Below are 25,284 nucleotides of genomic sequence, written 5' to 3'. Positions count from 1 at the left end.
CTGTCCCGTACAAACCTCCCCGTCACACGTGCACAGCACACAAACTAATTAACTGGGATGCCTTTCGCGCTTCGCGAACCGCCCACTCATACGCTCCCATCAAAGACATCGGCGCTGGGTGCAATGACTTATGGATGACGTTCACCACAACACGCGACACTTAGAAACTACAACCGAAACCCCTACCCTTGACTCACGCCTAGCCCACCTCTGGGAGGCTTATCATGGCATCCTGGGAAGATCCAATTGGGGACAAGTATGTGATAGCATTGTCGGAAAACTGTCCACCAAACACGCATGGTAACGTCTCCGACATCTCATTGGCCCTACACGCACCACTTCAACAACACATCACGTGACACGCCTCATACACGAACATATTGAAGACCCTGACGCCCTCCTAGACACACTTCAAAACACATACACCTCTCCGGGAGCCCCCACACCTCTACCCCCGTATACAGGAAAGCCCAAATCGACATTGGACACAGAGTTCACGGAGACGGAAGTCAGAGCAGCCCTTCTTAGTCTCCGAACAAACTCCGCACCTGGTCTGGACCAAATCACAAACGCCATGCTTCGTAATCTGGAAGACCAGTCGATCACCAAACTTACGGCATAATTTAACCAGCGCTGCGTGAAGGGTGTCCTCCCGCAGTCCTGGCGTCATGCGAAGGTTATATTTATATCCAAACCTAACAAACCACTTACACTCAAAAACTTTCGCCCTATTTCGCTAACCTCTTGCCTCGGGAAGCTTTTCGAACATGTCGTGTTAACGAGACTTACAGCGTATATGGCAGACAACAATCCATATCCGCACAGCATGGTGGAATTCCGACCCCATCTGTCCGCACAGGACGCCATGCCGCAACTCAACCACGACATTTTTGACCCACTACTTCCTTCTCACACCACGGCAGTCGTAGCTTTGGATCTTTTCAAAGCTTTTGATCGCATCAAACATCAGGCGATCATGACTGCCCTATACACATTGAATGTAGGTGCACGAACGTACACTTGTATTCGAGCATTCCTCACTGTCCGCACGGCTAAGGTACACTTCGACCCTCTTTCTTCCTCCTCCTACACGCTTCAAAGTGTCGGCACCCCGCAAGGGTTCGTCCTCTACCCTTTTTTATTTAACGTCACCCTAATCCCCCTCGCCCGAAAACTGTCAGACATCCCGCATCTGAAACACACCCTCTATGCCGACGACGTCACGCTGTGGACCGCTCACGGCAGTGATGGCGATATAGAAGACACCTTACAGGAAGCAGCCACGCAGACCGAAAATTACACAAGGAGCATCGGACTGTCTTGCTCCCCAGATAACTCCGAACTGCTGCTCATCCGCCCCCAGAAACGACATTTCCCCAATCCCCTAATACTATTGAACTGAATGGGAGCCCAGTACCGGAGGTTGAAACCCTCCGCGTATTGGGTCTACACATCCAGAGCAATGGTAAAAACACCACCACCCTAAAGAAACTCTGGCAATTTGCAGGTGCGATATCGCACCTCATCCACAGGGTTTCGGGCCACCATAGGGGCATGAGGGAGCGCGATCTTTGTCACCTCATCCATGCCTTCGTCTTCAGTCGTGTGCTTTACACAACTTCTTACCTAAAACTGTCCAAACATGACAAAAACGCTTTGGATGCCTTGATCCGCAAGACATACAGGGTCGCACTTCACCTTCCCCTCAACACAGTCACAGACAGATTGCTAGGCCTGGGTCATCACAACACGATTGGGGAGCTCGTGGAGGCCCACCGACAAGCTCAATACATCAGACTCACGCAAACATCCACTGGACGGTATATGCTAGACTCCCTTGGAATCAGGATACCAGCTAACGACCCCACCCTTCTCTCCATCCCTCGACATATCCACAAGGACTATTTATCAAGCCACTCTCGAAAAATATGCATCCATCCCACCATGATCAACGCCGCAGAGCACGTGCAAAGGCGCTCCACCGATATTATGGTGGTGCGTCGGACGCCGTACGGGTGGACGCTGCATGCACGGGTGATGAAGCGACCGCAGCCGTGGTGGATTTCTCCTCATCCCCTCTTATCACATTACCTCTCCCCCCAGACACCTCCCCAGAAGCTGCAGAGGAAGCTGCCATTGCATTAGCCATAACTCTCACAGAAGCCCAGTACATTTTACCTGATTCAAAAACAGCAATTCTAAATTTTGCACGTGGCCGAGGCCATGTCCCTGCTTTTAGCATACTGGACTCGCCCGATGCACCCCCACCCCGCCATGTGGAGCTGATATAGGTGCCTGCGCACTCCGGGAATCCCGGAAACGAGGCTGCCAACCTTTTAGCTCGAGGTTCTTTAAACCGAGCTCAGGTGGCCTCTAATCCGGGATTTACGAAGGAGCGCATGCACTCGTTCAGCGAGCTGACGCAGGCCTACAGAGCCTCGCGCCAGCTCTACCCCCCACCCCACCCCACCCTAGACAATGAACACGCAACACTATGGCGCAGACTGCAAACACACACTCTTCTTTCACCCCTTACCCTTTCCCACTACCATCCCTCCTTCCACACTCCTGCTTGTACCCTTTGCCCAGAACCCTTTGCCTCTTTAATTCACATCCTCTCCCTCTGCCCGACGGACCGTCCCCCACGGGGCCTAGAGCAACTGAAGACCTGGGAGGACTGAGAGACCCTGCTTGTTCAGAGGACCCGGCCGTGCAGACCATCGCCACCCGCAGGGCTGCCAGTGTTATGCTCCTCAGGGATATAAACACCTGAATCTCAGTGGGGTCGTGCGGGGACCCAGGGGCCTGCGCGGCCCGAATTCCTACGTCTAATAAAGGTTTTCTCTCTCTCTCTCTCTCTGTCCACAAAAATATGACAGACACTGTGCCTTTCTTCTATAAAACAACAAATGTCAGCGCGGGCTAGCCAATGACTTTCAAGGGCCACATTAGAAAATCTGGCTACAAAATTTACTGATGCCTTTCCCCAAAATATCTGACTGCTTAAAGTGTAACCTTGTGGACCAACAAGGTCGTGACATCGACTCTAAAATATAGGCAGCCTTTGGGTGACCCTCGATATCTGAAACGTGGAGCTGAGGTGTGTGTGGAAGGGATGGAGAACGTGAATAATTACGGGGGCGAAGTCATGACGTCAATCAAAAGGAATAACAGACGAGGAGCAACCGCGCCTCGACTCAGAGGCAGCCATGGGTGCCAGTAGTGATGATGGCGCGCGTAGTGCGTCATACCGATGCCAGTTGAGTCCAACTACGAAAGACTCCTACCGAGCGTAACCATGCCGTGTTTTCTCTGAATAGACACTTTTAGTTGAGCGTACGCAGTGACAATGCATACACAGCAAGGATGGCGGTAAAGAATGTGCGTGCACTTATCCGTACGTAATGCAGCCTGTCTTGTGGATGCACACACGCATCAAATCCCTGCGTACGCCAGTTGCTGCGTGCGTTGCGCGATGCGTTGACAACATGGCGTCGTGCTGGTTGCCCGCTCCGGAACGAATACACCTCGCCGCTGCTTTCTCCGACGTGATAGCTCGCTCTAAAGGGCGGCGTTCTTTCATTAAACTCACTCTTACCCACGCAATAAGGTGTAAGCTATAATATCGCTTGTTTTCTAGATAACTTCGAAAATTTCAAGCTGATAGGCCTATCAGCAAGCTGTTTATGTGGTCGTCGCAGCATCGACATCCACTCTCAAGCTTCTTGTCGCTTTGGCTTGTGGCTTGCATTTTCTTCACTTTGTGCAGTTTTTCTCCTCATAATAGAAAGGTTGCTAGTGCGACTATTCTTCTCGCCAGTCATTACAGTTGAAAATAGTTTTCAAACCAGAACGCATGTGCTTTGACTTATTGTCAATAAATCGTGCCAACATGCACACCACTTGCGGTGGACGATGTGGCACGGCCAACTAAAGGTGCCGTGTTCTCGACGTTTCTAGCGCACACAACGCAGTGAGCGATACGTACGCACATTTACCACGTAAAACCAACTAAAAGTGCCCAATCCCATGCTTAACTATGTTAAACGTCTGCTCATTTTCTTAACAGGCTTTATCGGGTATGAGTGCGGTTCTGCAGCACAATAATGCTTCCGTAAGCAGTTAAAAGAAAGCACAGGTTCGTTTTGGAAACTGACCAAGGAGAGCAGTAACGAATACGATAAGGTAGAGGGCGCGCGATATTTGAACTGCGCGCATTCGGTAGAAACCATTGAAGCGTAATGGCCGCAATGTTATTTTCGTACCGCTACATAAATATACATATATCAAACACAAATAAATAAATATAAACCTCTCTTACAGACTGCTGCCCAAGTCTTGGCCGACCTCCCTTCGTGGGTTGTATTCCATATGTTATTTGGCAAACAGTAATATTGTCTGTCATTTCACCGGTGGTGGCGTTTGCGTACTGGGTACGCACGTCCCATCATACACGCAGGCGCTTCAGACGAGTCGCTTTTATTCATTTACTTACGTACATCCGCATCCCGGGAAGACTGGGTGAAGGTTATGCTCAAGGGTAAAGCAGAAGGAGTCTGTATACGCACCTCATGGAAGACTAATATAGAATTAATCCGCGCAAAACACGCTTCACCGAAGTTCATTCTGCACCGGCAAAACATGTAAATATAGACAAAAACTGCAGGTACGCACTATGAAAAGCATGTCGAGTCGTACTTTCTTGTGCCGACACAATAACACATCGCACTACATTGAGATCGAAGATGATCAAATAATAAGCTTCCTCTATATATACCCGTATAAGAGCTTTAGCGGACCAACTATGTGGCAAGCTTCTCAAAATTGATTGAGGTTTTTTGCTATAATCCACCCTACTTTGTTAATCACATTTCCAAGCGTTCACTATAGCTCTGGACCAGATGAGTGCAGAGTGAGCTTTAGATAAGTGGGTGCCACACTTGCATCAAAGGAGGAAAAAAAGGTGTCTGCTCCCTGGTGGATTTTGTTGCGGAATTTTGTTTCATCGTTCTTTTCCAACATGAGCTGACCCAGTTGCTTTAAACCTTTTAATATCATCGACGGCGGAAGAGGAGAAGAGGAAGCCTGGGCGTCTGATAAAGCTCTTCCAGTTTGCTGCATCGATTTTCGACTCTCTGCCTCTACTTGGCTTTTTTTCGAAACTCAGACAAACAGGCCCCGCCCCTAGCGGGAACTAGAAGTTCATGCCAACAAGGCCACTGCTGAAAGGCGCCATGATGGTTTAGGCAATGTAGCTAAAACAAAGTAAAATTCGGAATGATAAAATTAAGGGAATGACCCACAACAGACCCGTCGCGGTGAGGAGAGATGTGATAAGAAATGCCTGACCCACTAAATGCGTGACTTGTGACAGGCTTGGACAACGGGAGGTACGTTTGAGGTCAAGTTGTTTGGCTGCCTATGCATCATCGCTGACATCCTGGCTGTGATAAATTCTTAAAGTGAATCATTTTTGCTTTATCCAGTAAAATCAAAATACGACTTCCCTCCCGGTTTTCACTGGACCTTGAAAACATCAATTTGTCAGGGCAACAGTACAAGAGTCCGAGAAAATTAGAAACGCTTGACGATGTCGATGGGCTCAGAACTTTCAAGACTTAATAAAAACACGCATAAAAAAGCCGGCGCAGTCTAAAAGTAGTCATCTGGTGTCTGCGCGTTGTGTCTGTGCTGCCATGAAATAAAGCATTTGGCTCTCAAACACGACACTGTATATCTGTCCGAGCTTGTACGCAGAAAAGAAGTGCAGAAAACAAGATAGCTCTTCTGCAGAGGTTGTTGAGAGAAGGGCCTTGCCGTAATAAAAAGGTACGCTCTAACAATCACAGAATTAACTCCGCACAGGGACTTCATACACTCTTTCGCTGGCGGTTATCCTTGCATAATAGGATTTTAAACTACCTTGGGTCATCCTATATCACAGTTCAATAGAAGCGGCACATCGTTTCATTGTCCGCGAATATATCTGGGCGTGCCTTTGAAAACAGGCCTTCTCTGCGGCCTTTTTATAGTCGCTCCGTACACATGTAAAGCAGCTCTTGCATTAAGCGATGAAAATACACTATAAATCACTAACCGCCGATTCCGCTAGGCACACGAAAATTATGGGCTACGGCGCAGTCGTGTACCTTTTATTTATATATGATTTCGCTAAAATTGTCCTCCGCAGAATTAAAAATGCGTAGCTTACTTACAGCACGCATTGGTTGACTAATACGTCGCATTCATGATTACGGTTCTTTCCCAAGGTCGATCATATTTCACTCATAACCTCTCTTTCGCTTACCGTCTTGTTCATTTATTTTTATTTTCTGACGGTTAAAATATTCATTATACAGATAAGACAATAAAGATATCTAGAGTACAAAAAGCCTAGTTTCTGTTGATTGCACCGGAAAGATAACGTTTTTCCAAGTAGACCACGTCGTCCACCTTTTGAAAGTACGTTCCATACTTCGTCTTCAGCACTGCCAAACGCGAAGGCAGAAAGCATACATTTTCACCACATTTCCGCGCTCAGTGCACTGGACTTAATAGAATCCTGCAACTCCTGTCGCCTATTGCTGATTTAGTAGAAAAAGAGAACGTCGTCGATGCTTCTCCAGCCTGCGGGGGGGATACGTTTTATTGCTTTCCTCTAGGTCTGTCGAAAGGGGTAGTGCCATTTAGAACACTTTGTAGGTGGATGTTTGTCTTAATAACATACGGCATACTCGCCTTTCATAAGAATGGGTGACAAGTTTAGAGGCTTCAATATTTAGCAGAAAAAGAAAGAATGACGATAACAAGAATTTCCTGCAGTGCGACGGTGATAAATGTAAATGCGCGTGGACGGTGGCTGCAATCTAGCAATCATAAAGAATGCTTATGCACTTGACGTCAATGAGTGTGATAATTTCTGGGGACTTTGATACCCGTTTGTTGAAATGTAAACACCGACAGACGAAAAAGGCCCCTCAACAATACTTTCCACGTACGTAATGTAATGTACATCCACGTCAGCAAACAAAATCAAGAAAGCGAAATCAAAAAAGAACAATGCAGTGATACATTTAACACCGGGCTTTTGCTGTGCAAGCAGGGCGTTGTTACGACCATGCATCCGCATTTGCGCGCTCTATTGTTCGCCTGTGGGCATGGATAAGTGCTGTGGATATGTGGTGATGGTCCAATGGCTCTAAGTGAGCCTGTTTCCATAAATCCTTTTTGTAAGCCTGTTTTGCTTTGTGGACACCCTGCAAATGCCAAATTGACCCTGTCAAGAGAACGTCTGGAAAAACACAAAGAAACGTCCCCCTGCGGGAAATAGCAGGAAGTGCTTTCTTTCTTTTGTTCACCCTTCCAGTCGAGAAGTGCTATCCTCCAGTGATGAATGCCTCCTATCCAAAGGAGACGACAGAGTGACATGTCCGCTGACGTGCAGGACAAGAAAGGAGCATGACGCATACGGCCATTAAATGATTTCCCGGGAATGCAGGAAAGATTTGCAATTGTCGAAAACGGACAATGCTGGGAGCGTATGCGGCGCGCACGTGCACTTGGGTTTCTGAGCAGTAAATCCACTTGCCGAAACCAGCTGCCTATCGATTCTTGGCTGAAGAATAGAAATGTACCTCCTCGCCGTTCCCAAGCTTTTCCCGCCAACAAGTGACCAGGCTCAACGAAACAATGCCGGGCCAGTCAGTGCTTCAGACCATCAGTGCAGTGATGTGTTCGATTGGATGCCGATATCTGAGGGGCGTGCCCTGGATTTGGTTGGTCAGCATCTTCAGAGAGGGGCTGGACATAGGGGGTTTTAAGGACGCTGCAGAGCACGAAATGTCGCTCTGGGCCCTGGGTAAACGGCTCATCCAGTCGCTTCTCGCTATGAACTCTTAACGTTTGCCATTTTGCTGATGTACCCTTCCTTTTCGTGTAAATAATCTTGTAAATAAGTTTCTCAAAGTGCCATTAAACCTGCTTGTACATATTTCACCAACTTCGAAGATTCAATCCTACTTCAACCCCGAGTCTCTGCACGCTACCAAGTGAAGGCTGGGTCGACGTAGCCCCAGCGTCACGACAACTGGTGGCAGCGGTGGGATCTGAATCTACAAGCACAACGACTGGTGACCAGCGTTGGGATCTGGATCTACAAGCTACAACATCTGGTGATTCGAGGTGGATCAGAATCTACAAGCCACAGCATCTGGTGATCGGAGGTGGCATCTCAAGCAACAAGCAGGAGCAACAATCGGCAACAAGAGAGCAGCTCGGAACATCGATCGCATGTGTGGGTGAGTGCTTGGCTTTTCTTCTGATGTGGACCAGGTTCTAGAACAGGGTTAGATTTTAGAACTGGTAAAAAGTGTTGAAACGCCTTTAGGTTTGGTAGTTTGCACTGTTGTTTTGGAAGTAGCCGACACTCGGAGCGATCATGGACCTACAAAAGCTGCAGAAACCGGAACTGTTGCAATTGTGTGAGGAATTGGGAATTGATACAAGTGGTTTGGCACGAAAACCTTTGATTATAAAGGCAATCACAGATTTGGGAGCCGATGATGAGGAGCTCAGTGAAGCATGGAACCTCATCGCCCAAAAAAAGGAGGAGCAGCTCAGACAGCAGAAAGAGCGGGAAAAAGAGGAAAAGAGGCGTGAGCGTGAACTTGAGAGGGAAAAAGAGGAAAGGGAGCGCGAACGTCAGAGGGAAAAAGAGGAAAGGGAGCGTGAACTTGAGAGGGAAAAAGAGGAAAGGGAGCACGAACGTGAGAAGCTTGAAAGAGAAGCAAAAAAGCTGGACCAAGAAATTGAGCTCCGGAAATTAGAACTAGAGTTGAGCAAGAGGTCGGGCGATTGTCCCCAGCTAGCGGTACCTCGTCTCAACAAGGAGGCAGATTTCAAGATGTCAAAGTACATGCAGCCATATGTGATATCAGGGGATATCGGTCTGTATCTGGCTAACTTTGAGCGAACCTGCGAAAAACTGTCCTTCCAGCGAGACACTTGGTCTCAGAGATTATTGACGGTTCTGCCCAGCGAGGCAGCGGAGGTTGTCGCGCGGCTAAGCAAGGAGGACGCGGACAACTACGATAAGGTCAAAGCTTGCCTTCTGAGAAAGTATAGGCTTAGCGCCGAGGCGTTCAGACAACGTTTTCGGAACGCTACTAAGTCCAGGGACGAGAGTTACCCTGAATTCCTGTACAATTTAAGAGTAAATTTGGGCGAGTGGCTAAAGAGCACAGATTCCTACAGTGATAGGGACGCTGTAGTCGAGCGAATTCTTTTGGAGCAGTTTTATAACTGCCTCCCAGAAAAAGAAAGAAATTGGTTACAGGACCGAGGCGAAATTAAGTCGGCAACTGAAGCTGCCGAACTTATTGAGGAGTATGCTTCGCGCCGACAATTCAGCAACCCAGCAGTGGATAGGCCCCGCAATCCCAAGTTCAGTGTGAAAAACCGTCAGGAAAGGCACTTTGCTAGAGTTGGAAACGAAGAAATGAAGGTTTCTTCAGGCAGATTCCCTAGAAAGGACGGCAGTGAGAAAAGTGGGGAAGTGACCAACGTGCAGAACACAAAGAATAAGCTTGAGGCTAGGAAGCCGCTCACATGCTTTAGGTGTAATGAGCAGGGTCACATTGCCGTCAACTGCCGGAAAGAAAAGATTGCTTTCTCGTATGTCAGGGACTGCGATGAAAATATGCAGCTTTTAGAACCCTACCTGCATGACCTAGTAGTCAACGGGAAGCCTTGCAAGGTACTGCGCGATTCGGCCGCAACGATGGATGTTGTCCATCCGGCGTATGTATCGCCTTCCGACTATACAGGACAGTGTGCATGGATCCGACAGGTAGTTGAGGAACAGAGTGTGTGCTTGCCGATCGCGAACGTGGTCATCGAGGGCCCTTTCGGCGAAATAACAACCGAGGCTGCCGTTTCAGGAAAGCTTCCTAAGTGCTATCCGTATTTGTTCTCCAACAAATCGGACATGCTGCTGCGAAAGAGGGGCATCCTTTTCGGAGACAGAGTTGTGCAAGCCTTAACACGTTCAAAGGCGCGAGAACTAGCTACACTGCTCATTCCAGAAAAATCCACAGCGGAGGAAACGGCAGTTAAAACAGTGGTAAATGCGGAAGATAGCAGGTCAGAAAACTTTGAGAGCGAGGCATCTCAGATATGTCAACTTGAAAGGGAGCTTGATGAGACGCGGAATGAGGACGTTCTTGAGAGTAACCTCTTGCCGCCAGTGTCTGGTAATCTCACGAGACTTTTAAGTGGAACCCGAGAGGACTTAGTTATAGAGCAAGCCAATGATCCCAAGATACAAGAGATAAGGGAGCGCCACCGCGCCACTAAGACAGCAAACAATATTTCTTTCGAGATGAGAAAGGGAGTGCTGTATCGCTTATTCAAGGATAAGAGCGGAGTAGAGCGGGACCAATTAGTCGTTCCCCAAAAGTACCGCGGAGACTTACTGCGACTTTCCCATGGCAGCTCGTGGTCATGTCACCTTGGAATAAAGAAAACAAAGCAGAGGCTGTTGCAAGAATACTATTGGCCTGGATGTTTTAAGGACACGGAAAATTTTGTACGGTCATGCGACACGTGCCAGCGGGTTGGAAAGGCGCAAGATAAGTGGAAAGCTCCGATGGTGTTAGTACCAATCATTACCGAGCCGTTTCACCGGTTAGTAATAGATGTAGTTGGGCCACTTCCTGTGACAGAGTCAGGGTACCGTTATATCCTCACTATGTTATGCCCAGCCACAAAGTTTCCAGAGGCTGTTCCGCTGCGCGAGGTGACGTCCGAGAGTGTAGTGGATTCGCTGCTGTCAGTGTTTGCACGAGTTGGATTCCCTTCCGAGGTCCAAAGTGATCAGGGTAGCGTTTTCACGAGTGTCCTCACCACCTCATTTCTCGAGCGATGCGGCATTAAGGTAGTGCATAGCTCGATCCATCATCCGCAGAGCAACAGCGTAGAAAGATGGCACTCTGTTCTCAAACGAGTCCTGAGGGGACTGTGCTATGAAAACAAGCGCGAATGGGATACCTGCCTGCCTGCAGCGCTTTTCGCTTTGCGGTCAGTGCCGCACGAATCCACTGGATTTAGCCCAGCCGAGTTGGTGTACGGAAGGTCACTGCGCTCACCTTTGCGAATGGTGCGCGAAGCCTGGGAGGGGCGCGGAGAAGACCCAACAGTAGTAGAATTCATTCTGAACCTCTTGAATCGCTTACATAACACTAAGGAACTCGTTGAGGCCAGCATGAAGTCAGCCCAGGCTCGTTCCAAGGTGTACTATGATAAGACAGCCCGTCAAAGGACGTTTTGTATCGGGGACCAGGTGATGTTGCTGAGAAGTTCAAGGCAGAATAAGCTCGAAGTACAGTGGGAAGGACCGGCTGAAGTCGTTGCAAAGCTTTCTAACACTAACTACGCAGTGAAAATTCCCGGTAGGCGTAAAGAAGTGCGCATTTATCATTGCAATCTTATGAAGCCTTATGTGCAGAGGGAAGCTGTGGTAAATCTAACGTTAAACCTTCCCGAGGAGATGGGGGACAACTTGATTTGCCTCAGCGGAAAAGGAAGCAACGCTCAGGAGCTTCTCAAAAAGACGGAGCAGAGAGGAGAACTAAAGAAATCCCAGCTGTCCGATCTGGGCGAGATAATAACAGAGTTTGAGGCCTGCTTCGTGGACAGGCCAGGCAGAACTGATTTGACTGAGCACGATATTGAGCTGACTTCAGACGTGCCAGTGCGATCAAGGTGCTACCGATTTTCTCCAAGGCAAAGAGAAATTCTGGATAGGGAAGTAACTCGCATGCTGGAATTGGGAGTAATAAAACCCTCGGAAAGCGATTATGCTTCGCCTATGATCTTAGTAGAAGCTCCAGGTAAAGACCCTAGGCCTGTGGTAGACTACCGAAAGCTAAATTCTCTCACCAGGGATCAAGTGTATCCTATTCCGAATATTGAGGAGAGAGTAGAACAGGTCAGCAGAGCGGCATATGTGACTACGCTGGACCTTACTCGAGGATACTGGCAAGTACCGCTCACTGAACGCGCCAGCAGATACGCGGCTTTCGTCACTCCGACGGGCAGCTACCAGCCAACAATGATGAGTTTCGGGCTCAAAAATGCTCCATTTTGTTTTTCCCGACTCATGGATAGGGTTTTAAAGGGGTGTGAAACATTCGCGGTGCCTTATTTAGACGACATTGCGGTTTTTTCCGACTCATGGGCGGACCATATGGTACATCTAAGAGCTGTACTGAGCCTTTTGCGTCAAGCTGGACTAACCGTAAAGGCCGAGAAATGTTGCCTGGCAAGGGCGACCGTGGACTACTTGGGTCACAATGTAGGTCAGGGTTTCAGGAAACCCAGCGAGATTAAGATTTCTGCGGTAGCAGACTATCCGCGGCCGAGCACGAAGACGGAAATTCGAGCATTCCTAGGTCTGACTGGGTACTACAATCACTACATCCCTAACTATTCAGCTTTGGCTAGCCCTCTGACCGACGCTCTCCGCAAGACAGAACCGACAAATGTAGTCTGGGACGAACAAAAGGAAGCCTCCTTCGTAAACCTGAAGGCTGTGCTGATTAGCCGTCCGGTATTGCGAGCTCCAGACTATGGCCGAGAATTCACGGTCCAGTGTGATGCCAGTGATCGAGGGTTAGGTGCTGTTCTCTGCCAGGGAGACGACGACGGTAATGAGCACCCCGTGCTCTACATGAGCAGAAAACTGAGTTCTAGAGAGAGGGCTTATTGCGCGTCAGAGAAAGAGTGCGCTTGCATTGTATGGGCCATTCAAAAATTGCAGTGCTATCTTGGAGGGGCCAAATTCACCGTAGAGACGGACCATTGTCCCCTGGCTTGGCTGCAAACTGCGACATCGAAGAACAGTCGCCTTCTTAGGTGGAGCTTGATTTTACAGCAGTACAATTTTGAAATAAGATACAAAAAGGGGAAGTTAAATGGGAATGCGAACGCGCTTAGCCGCTCTTTCTAAGCGGTCCGAGATGTTCCTCACCATGTATCCAAATTGATAATCAGGTTTTTATTTTTTTTTCTCGTGCGCTTGTATATGTGTGACTATGTAAAGCAGCACGTTTGGTTTTCTAGGAATACGTGGGTCCTGAACGTCTTGAGAGTGGGCTTTTCTCGAACAACAATGGCAGTTTTCTTTTGACCTGGTCTCTTCAGACGGGAGCCGAGTGCTTGCTTCGACATGTGGTTGAGTTTCAGACAGCTCGAGCAATTTGGCCTACGACAATCAAGACAACGCGACAAGCAACAGCGAGCTTCAAGCGTTCACGTGCAGGCCATTAAGTCGTCTCTTCATGCAGCAGCTGCGACTGCTGCCCTCCGAGACTCTTCTGACGGGGGAGGAGGCTGTTACGACCATGCATCCGCATTTGCGCGCTCTATTGTTCGCCTGTGGGCATGGATAAGTGCTGTGGATATGTGGTGATGGTCCAATGGCTCTAAGTGAGCCTGTTTCCATAAATCCTTTTTGTAAGCCTGTTTTGCTTTGTGGACACCCTGCAAATGCCAAATTGACCCTGTCAAGAGAACGTCTGGAAAAACACAAAGAAACGTCCCCCTGCGGGAAATAGCAGGAAGTGCTTTCTTTGTGTTTTTCCAGACGTTCTCTTGACAGGGTCAATTTGGCATTTGCAGGGTGTCCACAAAGCAAAACAGGCTTACAAAAAGGATTTATGGAAACAGGCTCACTTAGAGCCATTGGACCATCACCACATATCCACAGCACTTATCCATGCCCACAGGCGAACAATAGAGCGCGCAAATGCGGATGCATGGTCGTAACAGCCTCCTCCCCCGTCAGAAGAGTCTCGGAGGGCAGCAGTCGCAGCTGCTGCATGAAGAGACGACTTAATGGCCTGCACGTGAACGCTTGAAGCTCGCTGTTGCTTGTCGCGTTGTCTTGATTGTCGTAGGCCAAATTGCTCGAGCTGTCTGAAACTCAACCACATGTCGAAGCAAGCACTCGGCTCCCGTCTGAAGAGACCAGGTCAAAAGAAAACTGCCATTGTTGTTCGAGAAAAGCCCACTCTCAAGACGTTCAGGACCCACGTATTCCTAGAAAACCAAACGTGCTGCTTTACATAGTCACACATATACAAGCGCACGAGAAAAAAAAAATAAAAACCTGATTATCAATTTGGATACATGGTGAGGAACATCTCGGACCGCTTAGAAAGAGCGGCTAAGCGCGTCCGCATTCCCATTTAACTTCCCCTTTTTGTATCTTATTTCAAAATTGTACTGCTGTAAAATCAAGCTCCACCTAAGAAGGCGACTGTTCTTCGATGTCGCAGTTTGCAGCCAAGCCAGGGGACAATGGTCCGTCTCTACGGTGAATTTGGCCCCTCCAAGATAGCACTGCAATTTTTGAAATAAGATACAAAAAGGGGAAGTTAAATGGGAATGCGGACGCGCTTAGCCGCTCTTTCTAAGCGGTCCGAGATGTTCCTCACCATGTATCCAAATTGATAATCAGGTTTTTATTTTTTTTTCTCGTGCGCTTGTATATGTGTGACTATGTAAAGCGGCACGTTTGGTTTTCTAGGAATACGTGGGTCCTGAACGTCTTGAGAGTGGGCTTTTCTCGAACAACAATGGCAGTTTTCTTTTGACCTGGTCTCTTCAGACGGGAGCCGAGTGCTTGCTTCGACATGTGGTTGAGTTTCAGACAGCTCGAGCAATTTGGCCTACGACAATCAAGACAACGCGACAAGCAACAGCGAGCTTCAAGCGTTCACGTGCAGGCCATTAAGTCGTCTCTTCATGCAGCAGCTGCGACTGCTGCCCTCCGAGACTCTTCTGACGGGGGAGGAGGCTGTTACGACCATGCATCCGCATTTGCGCGCTCTATTGTTCGCCTGTGGGCATGGATAAGTGCTGTGGATATGTGGTGATGGTCCAATGGCTCTAAGTGAGCCTGTTTCCATAAATCCTTTTTGTAAGCCTGTTTTGCTTTGTGGACACCCTGCAAATGCCAAATTGACCCTGTCAAGAGAACGTCTGGAAAAACACAAAGAAACGTCCCCCTGCGGGAAATAGCAGGAAGTGCTTTCTTTCTTTTGTTCACCCTTCCAGTCGAGAAGTGCTATCCTCCAGTGATGAATGCCTCCTATCCAAAGGAGACGACAGAGTGACATGTCCGCTGACGTGCAGGACAAGAAAGGAGCATGACGCATACGGCCATTAAATGATTTCCCGGGAATGCAGGAAAGATTTGCAATTGTCGAAAACGGACAATGCTGGGAGCGTATGCGGCGCGCACGTGCACTTGGGTTTCTGAGCAGTAAATCCACTTGCCGAAACCAGCTGCCTATCGATTCTTGGCTGAAGAATAGAAATGTACCTCCTCGCCGTTCCCAAGCTTTTCCCGCCAACAAGTGACCAGGCTCAACGAAACAATGCCGGGCCAGTCAGTGCTTCAGACCATCAGTGCAGTGATGTGTTCGATTGGATGCCGATATCTGAGGGGCGTGCCCTGGATTTGGTTGGTCAGCATCTTCAGAGAGGGGCTGGACATAGGGGGTTTTAAGGACGCTGCAGAGCACGAAATGTCGCTCTGGGCCCTGGGTAAACGGCTCATCCAGTCGCTTCTCGCTATGAACTCTTAACGTTTGCCATTTTGCTGATGTACCCTTCCTTTTCGTGTAAATAATCTTGTAAATAAGTTTCTCAAAGTGCCATTAAACCTGCTTGTACATATTTCACCAACTTCGAAGATTCAATCCTACTTCAACCCCGAGTCTCTGCACGCTACCAAGTGAAGGCCGGGTCGACGTAGCCCCAGCGTCACGACAGCGTCCTGACTCGTGCGCCAAATCTGGAATGAGCCGCTTGTCGGGTGAATATGTACAGTTGACAATAGCTGTTTATTGCAAAGAAATGACATGTCAGCTCTGCCTTACGCCGAGCCCTCAAGAGCAACCACACTATTTGACTCCGGCTTTAAGATATTTCATTAAAGAGCAGGTTTCTAATTCTCAACTACAGCTCATCAGCCACCGCCTGCTGCTGCTCCAGTGATATACACATACGTCCTCGCATGATCTAGGTCGCTTTCCTATCATTTGCCCCCAGTGCCTGTGCGATGGTCAACGGCAAACCTTCTGCAGGCTCCTGCAGTCTCTATAGCACAAGTGGACAGCCTACATGCCACGCTTGCAATTTGCCTGAGCACAGGGCACACTACCTATTACCCTCATTGTTACCAAGTTTCAGCATCACTTGCTCAAACTTCTTGGCACCGGCCTCCAACAATTCTGCACTAAACCATTCAGCCCTCTGCCGCCGGCGTTCACCTTTGCCGCGACGCTGCTGCACCTTTCTGGTGGGAAGTAGATTCGATGCTACTCAAGAAGAATAGTCGGTGTCACAGTTATTAAGGCGAGAAGTTCGTCCTCGTCCTGCTGTCAAAAGCCACATCTAATGCCTGTTAATGTCATTAGATTTTTAGTCGGGACATTTTTATTATGTCGGTTGTTTACCGTCACGATGTGATCTCTTCAACTGATGCTAAGCTTTCTCACTCTCTAAAGGGAGTAAATTAAGACATCGTTTTCTGGACTTTTTCTGCGCATGGTCAGCTCTCAAAACATGAAGCTGTTAGCAGTGTCTAGCAACCGGGCCTTGGACGTCCTCCAATCGATCGAATTAATTGTACTGCCTCCTCCAGCCCATGCTATTATACTAAGATGACATTTCTTCTTCCAGCATGCCGCTATAATCAGTTCAGCGTGGAACAGATTCGAGTTCAGTGGTTTGCCCAATTCCTTGCCGGACGCGGTTCCTTTTCATCCCTTTATTAAGGCCTTCGTCTCCACCGACGTCCACTTTCCTCCGTGCACGTCCTACCTTGTATGACCGATAACACTGATCTATTGACACCATAGAAATTGACACATAGGAATTTACATTACAGAGCTATTCATACCGAGTATGATACAATAAGTCTAGGTCACGCAGGCAGGTTTGTGTGGATTAGCGAAAGCGGGCCTTTATATCTGTGCCGAGTGACAATTCCCAACCAGCAGCTGGATAAGGTAGTAGCTTAAAGTAGTGTGTTAATAAGAACGTACGAGGTATTAAAGGCACAAATTGGGGCATTGGTAATCATCTGACCAGAGATATGAACACGAGCTAAGAACTGCAAAAGTAGCCGAAAGCGGGAGCATCTAATGCTATCGCGTCCCACCCTAAAAGACGGAGCATAAGACTTCAGTGTCATATTTTTTTTTTCTGCACCGTATTGGCCATTCACTGTCATGCTACGTTCTTACTATATCCGATAGCCTCTCTATATTATGAGCCTCTTACATTTTTCCTGCCCTTCCGCTTTGTATCACAGCGAACGTCTCCGCAGTATTGAACTGTTTTTTTTTTTTTTTTTTTTCATCTGTTAGGAGAACTGCGACAATTGACTGAGCGTAGAAAGTAAAGTGCGGATGCTTCAGCCCAGTGGCCTCGAGTGTGGCAGTATGTCTGCTTCGGCCTCAGTCAAAATATGTCAGGCTGTTTCATCCTAAATCAAGAAAATGGCATCCACAACTCACCATCGCACAGGCTCGCTATAGGATGCAGACGCATACAAATGCCCAACCTCAGCAGTGATCAGTTGCTTACTGGTGTGTAACCACAGATTTCATTGTCAACTATTTTTCTTAGTAAAAAAATAAAAAAAAAACACAGCAAGATACCTATTTATTAAATGTTGTCAAGCGACTTTTCTGCCTAGAATGTTATCGCTATAGACTCAGCGCAGTAATAACCGTAAAACTTTTTGGATGTGAAAGTAGTAATTTTGCTCATTTAAAATAATCGCGATTTCTATGCTGTTCGGACTATCGGTTCCACCAAGACGCCGAAGTACAGCAATGAATGACTGTCTTACGCCCGTAATCCCTTTTAGCGCAATATTTTGACTTCATTTTTTCACACTTGTCGATTCCCAGCTGCCTCCCTCTAGACGTGTAGAACACGCCTAAATGCCTTACTTACATGTTCTCCCCGCTAAAGTCATGCAATAAAAGTAAACGTTGCTCACAGGCGTTAACTCGATTGCATTGTTGGCGCGTCTTTGTAGCTCATGTAAACAGGTTGTTCGTAAACGCTGCTCGTCTTTCAACAGTGAGCGAGAAGCCGAGCCTAGGTACAAGCCTAATGTCTTCAGTTCTATTTACGCTTGCAGTTCTTTAGGTCCCTGAAGTAAAAAAGACAAGGAGACAATGTGGAACAAAGGTCACTGTTGTGGATAAAAAAGTTGATTAAAGAGACATAAAAGAATATCCGCAATAACAGGCTTCTATGGGTACCAAAAAGGGGTATTCATCGGTATTGTTGAATGTTTTGTGCAGCTATAAATGTCCTTTATATGACATTCTTTAGTATATTCGTTTTTAACATCTCCTTCTATTGAATCCTGGCAAGAAGCATCAGAATACGTTCAAAAGGGGCGCCTCTCGGCAGCTTTTGTGCTGAATCGCATATCAAATACACTATGCAGTTCGAAGGAGTAGCAAGGAACAAATAACCGGGATTGCCGGGTTCTACAAAAGGGCTTTTTGTGCTTGCAATTGTTTATGCACCACAAAGAGACTTCGTTTCCTGCTTCTAGCCATAACGAAATATCCTGCGTTGTTACAATGGGAACCATGTTAGGAGAACGGAGTTGTCTCCTGGTAACTAGTTCCAGTTTCCTTTCGTATTGTATACAACATGGGTTAGGGCTCACGGCCAGGATTAGGCACCATATGCTGTGTTTGCATGTCATAGCCCGACTAACCTGTCCAATCAGTCGGCCGTCGTCTGAAAGTCAAATAAATATTTATTCCTCTTCATTCTCCTTTTCACTTCTCCAAGCCATGAGTAAAAAGAGGAAAACTGCAAGATCACCTCCCAGATTTTATTTTCTGAAGAATAAACACATTTTTTCTTGATTGTTATAACGCCAGTTTTTTCCAAACGTCCGTCACCTGGGGTGTTCTTTAATGCATTGTTAATGATCCTGTATTAGGCGCTTATCACGCTTTCATACATATCCGCCCTTCAACCTTAAATATGCGTACATACGATAAGTACATTTATTTATTTACCCATACTGCAGGGAAATGATTTAATTGTAGCAGGAGGGGCATAACAAGAAAAAGTGAACCTTACAAAGCAGCTACACAACAAAAGCACAACAATCACATTCGGGCACATGCACAACTATTTTACATCAATGTATTCATGATGCGTTTTGTCTTGAATGAATTTGCTAAAAGTTATAATTATTTATCACTGTTCTTTCGTTAAAAACAGGTACGTAGTGCGCGAAAGCTACTTTCGACGCTTGTTGCTTCCACGTGGTGACCAACTAGCAGGACAGACATAACCGATCGCCTATAAATTACAAGTTGTTAACAATATTTTCAGCCACTCCAAATAGCCTACATATTGTTAGCGTGAAAGTATTTTGAGACTATTGTTTCTGTTGGATTTGTGTAACACATTGCGGCTATATGAGAATCGCCTTCCAGTTATGAGCTCCGTTCACGTGAAATATGTACGTAAGATTATCAGTGTCGTATTGAAATTGTTTTCATCGGAGGACAACAAACCCTTTCCCGTTCATTTCCTAGCATGCGAAGGAGAGCACATGAGAACGCGAACATTCGACAGAAATTAAAAAAAAAAAATGAAACAGTTCGTAGGCTTCTTATTCAGGGAGCACCACTTTTAGGTCGTTTTCTGCAAAATCAAGCCTCCATGTGGGTTCTTACACCAGTTTGCGTTTTCTACCCTCGGCGGGCGTTTATTGGAAAGTTCTTTCGCGGGAATGTTGGTTCGTGAACTTATTGGGCACGGAAATATTAGTGCAGAAGAACTGTAATGCGTATTGACACACGTATATTCCGATTTGAATATTTTCGCTGGTGGTAAGTGCACAGGTGCACGAAAAGAAAAATGAAGCTTTATATATATGTATATATTCGGAGCTATATAGCTCTATCAGAAAACAGGATTTTCGAGATATGCGAACAGCTTCTGCGGTACAATTGCTCCAGTTTTTGCGGACAGCCTAAAACCGGGAAATATTGTTGTTGATTAGGCTAATAATAAATTTCCTATATTTAATATTTTAGTGCAGGCAACCAGCTGCAATTAAATAATAATATTCTGGTCTGTTTCCGGAATTTCGAAAACGGGATTAACTTCGGTCTTTTGATTTACAAATTTTTGCTCTCCCAACCTAAAATATGCGTGGTTTTGAAGAACTTGCCCTGGGCACATTGTCAATCACTGGTGCAAGCGCTACGCCAACTTCTCTTCCCCCATTGGCTGAAGCAACAGGCCAAGCATCGCAACAAAAGCAACTGCTAGGGCGGCTGATATAGACGTGGAATTTTAGCCAGTTATTGACGGCGATGGGTGTGGTGTGCACAGCGCTAGTTTGGCGAAAACCTGCCTCATTAGGGCGGAGAAGTCAAAATGTTTTGAGCCACAGAGCCGAGGATATTCGCATTTTTGAAATTTTAAAAACTGATTCGACTGATACTAACGCCCTGATACTACAGTGTCTGTACTGCCGGAAATATCCATTTACAACTATATAGCTAGCTATATAATATCTGAAAGGTAATTGGCCAAAGCTACTAACGTTGTTAATCGCTAACATTAATTTCCTGCTTATGATGTCAGGCAACTAGGCGCAATTTCGCTGCACATCTCTAAGAGGCTATTTTTAATTTCATGTTCAAATTCTTTGAGGCGCTTGGTATATTGCAACGACCATATCTTAACTTTCCTGAAATGCACTACATATTTGCTGAAGTGCTTGTCAGGCTAATGCCTACCCGTTGATGATGAAAGAATCAGTATGCCTTCACACTGTTAAATGAAACGCTCTCTCAAATGGTGTAATACGTGAAATAACGGACAGAAATAATTCTTGTTTCAAAGCGGTATCCTCTGGAAACCGATTATAGAAATTGACTCCGTTATAAGGATACTTCTCCATATCTCCATTGTACTTATTTGAGCATGTAGTAGGTGCAATCATCTTTGTGCCTGTAGTTCATGAAAACCTAGACCTTACACATACTACTCGTCTTTTATGAAGCTCTTACCCATTTTCGGATTTTATAAAATGTAAACAGTTATTTCCGATCTCAAGAGTGATGACCTTTCATGAAAACCACGGATAAAAAACGTGCTCCTACACTTATTCCTATTTTCCTCAGGGCCCCATTGCCACCCAGTGCCACCTGTCTTCTGGTAATAGCGAACAATATTTGAAGGAGAGCCTGGGCTCTTTCCTTTCGGACGACGCTTGAAAAGGCAGTCAAAAACGCTTCCTTGAGAATGTCCCAATCCTTCATAGCTGCCTCATATTTTCGAACCAAACTTTGGCATGTCCTTGAAGAACAAAGTAGACCTGCCTGAGTTTCGCATCGTCGTTCCAGCCGTTGAATTCTGCCACACGGTCGAAAAGGTCCATCCAGTCTCCAGCATCTTCATCCGGTCGTCCGTGGAAGCAGGGGGGCTCAGGGGGTTGGACGAAAACAACCGGTGCTGTAGTAGGCTGGGCCATTGTCAGCGTCGATGCCTTCCGAGATCGAATGGGGTCAGGCAGCAGACCGTGTTCGGGTTGTAGGCCTTGAAGTCGGCGGCTGGCTCGGTGACCTGTAGGCTGGTCTTCCTGGGCGACAGGAACACGGCTTGAGTCCGCTTGAAGGATCAAAGGCAGCACCTCCACCAGATGTCACGTAGGGGTGACAAGGTCGACGACACAAATGAAGGGTCGATGATTGCACTGAAGAAACTCTTTATTGGGCTGACTTGCACCCGCAAAAGAATTAAGCAACTTGGCGCGATAGCAACAAACGTGCTCGTCGGTCGTCGGACAAAGAAAGCCAGTCACACTCATCAACGCTCAATTTAAAGGCTGCACAGAACAATCTAGATAACGTCGCAAACAGCTACCAGCACGGGCTGGAACATTGTGGAAAGACACCCGAGTGGCCGGAACCTTCGAGACAGATATCGGTGCATCTTGCGCTACAACAAAATTGATAAAGGTGTGACTCGCGGCATCAAGCATTAACAAACAAAGATTACGGAACTGATACGCGGTCCAGAATCAGAGTGATAAGCCTGTATTCCGGTGGCTGTTAAAAAACAACAAATAGTGTTTTGAAGGTTTCGCGGCAATATTGTGGTTAATACGTGTCCTGAAGCAGTGGGAATTGTGAATTGTTTAAGCAGATGGTCTGGAAATAAAGGACGTGTATCGCAGGAATTCCAGGCAGTTTAAATGGATCACGTACGCACTAATTGGTCAAAGATTGTTTAAGCAAGGCGTACAATTAGAGGCGAAATATTACGGTTTGTATTGCTAAAGTATTTGTTGGCGCTTTTTACTTTTATCAGGCAATTAGATTTATTGCAGTCGATAAAATACTCTTTTTGCTCGATGACACGTCATTATAATGACGTCATAGCAGCTATAATAGAGCTTAAATTAGGAACAAACTGGAGTTACTTCGTTCTGTGCAAAACTAAAGTATGAGTTAAATTATTATCCGGCCCGCAAAGGCGAAACCAGCTCACCGTCATTAACAACAGGTTAATACATTAGCGAAAAGGGCTAAAGATTTACTTCCAGTTTAAAAACTTTGGTATTTCTTTTTGGGCGATACGTCGTCATTAAAATATGAGGATTTTATCTTTTTCCTGAAATACCTTTTTTACATAGTCCTACTTGATCATTGTATAAAGCTCTCATTTATCTCGCGAAGGTCACAGTTTTACTTTCGAGTAGTAGGGTAGCTTACTTTTACTCGTTGCCTTGCATGGTAGGTGCAAACTATAGCCTGCTCTGTTGCAGTGATGGTAATCATTGGAACACAACTGTATTTCAGTAGTTTAATTATGATAAACTTCAGGGCACTGTTTATACTTCCTACTTTCCTAAAACGTTGCAGGAAATGTTGCCAGGCTGTTTATGAAAAGGACGACGTTCTGTCGCTTATGTATACGGCTTTTTTTAATTTAGGCTTTTTCATTTGTAAGATAGACGCGCAAGGCAAGATATCGTAATCGTTTAAGCACTCTAATAAATGTGTATGAATATTTTAGTCCATAACTTTGACTGCTACCGTTCTCCAAGGTATTTCATTTGTCCAAGCTCGGTACAGGGCATGCGCTAGTTTTATCTGCGGCTCACTACACTGCTCAGCAAAAAATTGTAATAATAAATAATGTCTCCATTGGATTATGAACGCGCGTCAGAACAAACAGATGCGTCAGAACAAAGAGATCGGCTCTACTGGCCCAAGCACGAGACGAAAGCAGTATGCTATCGCCACTTTATGTACCAGCATGGTATTCATTACACACGTGTGCATACAGAAAAGAGCTATGTACATTATTCACTAAGTAATCAGCCTGTAGCCGAATAAGTTAAATTGAAAAATAAACAGCCAACTAAAACACATCATAACATAACTCCACTAAGACAGTGGCAAAGAAAAGCAACACGTATAATGGGAGTCAGCCCTGTCAATAGTCACTACCTTCGTAAGTGTCTTTCAGCTGGTGCACCATCCGGCCGAAATGAGTAACGGGGGAAAGGAGGAGCTCGGCATTCTGGTCCAACATGCACGTTTTCAACATGCTGTGCAGTCCAAGGAGGAAAATCATGTCAAAGGGTTGACTGCCATGTTGGGTGGCCATGAGGTGACGCACACAGTGAGAATTCAAAACAGTCTTCCTTCAGTGTTTTTTTAGAACGCCCCAAAATAGTATCGCTTCTTTGAAGGCAATAGAACAGTTTTCGACGGTTTTAGGTGTATCACATAGCCAAAAAATACCAGAAGAAAGAAAAAATATTTTTCTTGTGTGAAGCAGCACTTTAACAGTTAGACCTTCGGCATAAACAAAAACGTTTTAGTAAACGGCACTATCGGACTTTTACGTACTCCTCTCACTTCATTATGGCCCATACGATTAGAGTAGAGAGAATGATATAATGGAGGCAAGAACAGCATAACTTTTGTTGCGTCAATAATCGGCGCAGCGCATGAAGAAGAGGACGAGGTTGAAGTGTGAGGCTAGAACGCGCCTTACTCTGACTGTTCCTTGCATTCACCGCTTACGTTGTAAATAATAAACCCACTCCCTTAAGCACTTCGCGGAGGGGCTGAGTAGTGCTGGACCGCGCAGAACATTGACGAAGTGGACGCATGGCCGGCCTCCCGCCTGACCGTCATGGTTAGCCACGACAGAGGTCACCCTTCGCGCTCAACTGGAACGGTTTCCAACTGAGGCCGTGAGCATCAAATTCAGGTCACTTTTTGGTCGCGTCAGCATGAGCCCAGAATATTTTCTGCTCTTGAGGATAATTATGTAGAAGATTGGCTGTCGCGCTACAAACGAATCAGCAGATATAATCGCTGAGACTAGGCCATGCAACTCGCAAACGTGGTCTTGGTTCTGGCCGGCACTGCGCTGCTCTGGTTCGATAATCCCGAAGATAACCTCTCTACATGCGATAACTTTCTCTAAGAGATAATTACCTATTTTGGAGACTCTACATCTAAACGACGCAAGCCAGAGCAGATTCTTTCCTAACGAGCAAAGTTACCTGGAGAGACCTGCACGACTTATATCGAGGAAATCCTGAAATCTGCCGCATTGTCTATCGACTTATGTCCGAAGAAGACAAAGTTGACTATCTTTTAAAGGGGTTTTCGGAAAATTTTTACTGTTTCCTGATTACGGAGGAAACCCCTGCCAGTACCTCACATGTTATCCAGTCCCGCCGCACGTTTGAAGTTTAAAACTGCGGAGCATTTCACGCAAAATTCGGCGCCTTTCCAACGTACCAACACTGGCCAGCGTTGACTACAGAGTTGTAAGTGAAGAGCTATCCAAGCACCTACAAGGTGCCGCCGTCCGACCTGTGTACTCTGATTTCACAGTTCCTATGGTAATGCGCACACCCGTTCATATATGAGCTCCCGATTTTCTACGCAATCAAGCTGACATACATTGGATGATTATAAATGCGTGTTCTTTAAATTGTGCTCAAAGTTTTCTACATTGAAGGCAGTGCAGAGCGCATGGCTGACATGAGTTACACACGACTAATAAATGGTTGATCACGTCCATCGGCACCAGAGACCACTACTAATGTCATGAGCACAAAAAAAAAAGAAAAACGTGCAGGCAGAGTTTTCATAAAAAAAAAAAAAACACCGCCGTAGG

The 25,284-nt window shown here is 46.5% G+C and overlaps 1 pseudogene; it reads left to right on the top strand.

The window, feature by feature from the left end:
- Positions 1–796: 796 nt before the first annotated feature.
- Positions 797–2,773, top strand: LOC146184949 (uncharacterized; annotated as a pseudogene).
- Positions 2,774–25,284: the final 22,511 nt, after the last annotated feature.

Source organism: Amblyomma maculatum, chromosome 6 (genome assembly GCF_055883805.1).
Source record: "Amblyomma maculatum isolate TAMU_Amacu chromosome 6, ASM5588380v1, whole genome shotgun sequence".
Lineage (NCBI taxonomy): Eukaryota > Metazoa > Arthropoda > Arachnida > Ixodida > Ixodidae > Amblyomma > Amblyomma maculatum.
This window is presented reverse-complemented; position numbering and strand designations above follow the sequence as displayed.